Source organism: Sceloporus undulatus, unplaced genomic scaffold, assembly GCF_019175285.1.
Source record: "Sceloporus undulatus isolate JIND9_A2432 ecotype Alabama unplaced genomic scaffold, SceUnd_v1.1 scaffold_29276, whole genome shotgun sequence".
In the NCBI taxonomy this organism is placed as follows: Eukaryota; Metazoa; Chordata; class Lepidosauria; order Squamata; family Phrynosomatidae; genus Sceloporus; species Sceloporus undulatus.
This window is the reverse complement of record NW_024832189.1, coordinates 1-1,350: the sequence shown is the minus strand read 5'-3', so window position 1 is coordinate 1,350 and position 1,350 is coordinate 1. Positions and strand designations below refer to the sequence as shown.

The following is a 1,350-nucleotide window of genomic DNA, read 5'->3' as shown; positions in this document are numbered from 1 at the left end:
ATGCAGGAAAAGAGATTCCACCTCAACATTAGGAGGAACTTCCTGACAGTGAGGGCTGTTCGACAATGGAATCAGTCTTTAAACAGAGGCTGGATGGCCATCTGTCAGGGATGCTTTGATTTGGATTTCCTGCATGGCAGAATGGGGTTGGACTGGATCAGGGCCCTAGTGGTCTCTTCCAACTTTATGATTCTATGATTCTATGATCTCAATGTATTCACATGTGCATAGTGAAGGGTTGTTAAAACGTACTGTTTGTAAAGAAAATGGTAAAAGAACACTCTTTAAAAGCCAACATGTCTTCCTCCTCCTTCTTCTCCTGCTGAGGTTGACCTCTCTGCCACCAACCCTCAAAGCATTTTAAAGAGATCCAGGCAAACGGCCCAATGTTTCTGCCAAACTGCTGGTGTTTGAGCAGAAGTGGGGCCACCCCTCCCCTGGTGCGCTCTGCACCCCTTGCACCCTCCAAGTGACACCCCTGGAAAGAGGGGGGCATTGGCCTAGGCATCTCAGGGGAGCCCCAGAGAGGGAGGGAGGGCCCTTACCTTCCGGAGGCGATGGGGCGTTGGGTGAAGAAGGGACCCTGTAGAGAGAAGAGAGAGGTGGATGAAGGGAAGGGAGAGGTCCAGGAGGCCCCGATCCACCGCTGCCACACGCACCTGGCACCCTGGGAGGAGGGCTAGCACCCCCCCTCCCTTTGGGTCCCAGGCAGAAGAGGAGCCAAACGGAGGATGTGTGTGTCTTTGGACCACTTACCATCCTTTCCTGGGAGAGATCAAAGCCGATGGCATAGCTGTTGGGATGAAAGCCAAGGGAGGGTCATCAGTCAGAGAAGCCTCAGAGAGAGAGGGAAGGGGGGGCACAGAACGAGAGCAAAAGAAGACTCCTCCCCCCGGCTCACCTTCCCGAAACCTTCCCCCATGTTTGCAGAGAGAGAAAAGATGGGGCACTAGAAATCCCAAGACCCCACAAGGCCGGCTCTTCCTCTGCGTTCCTCCCTTTTGCTGCGCCTTCTTCCCCAAAGGGTTCCCTTTTCAATGGGGTTTATCACATGGGAAGAATTTCTCTTTGATTTCGAATGAAAAAAGTGGGAATTCAGCCAATTTATGTGAATGTGAATTGTGTTCAAAATGGCTTTTACCACTGCCCGAAAATAGCATTATGCCCAAGGACCTAGCTAAGGGGGGGGGGGGTTCTGGGGTCCGGACCCCCCCCCTTCAAGAGGAAGAGAGAAAAGGTGCTTGTTGGAGTGTGCGTGCGCACGTGCGTACACAGCCCCAATCAAACACCAGGAAGAGCGCCACTTGCTCTCCTCTAGGCTTCAGGAGGAGCAGAAGTGGTGCTCTCCCT

At 53.1% G+C, this 1,350-nt stretch overlaps 1 long non-coding RNA gene across 1 annotated transcript; it reads right to left on the bottom strand.

Moving 5' to 3' along the window:
• Positions 1-231: 231 nt before the first annotated feature.
• LOC121918738 lies at positions 232-1,334 on the bottom strand. Its single transcript, XR_006101294.1, has 3 exons — positions 902-1,334; positions 757-793; positions 232-583 (listed from the first exon to the last, which is right to left on the bottom strand). It is a non-coding gene; the product is annotated as an uncharacterized LOC121918738 (long non-coding RNA).
• Positions 1,335-1,350: the final 16 nt, after the last annotated feature.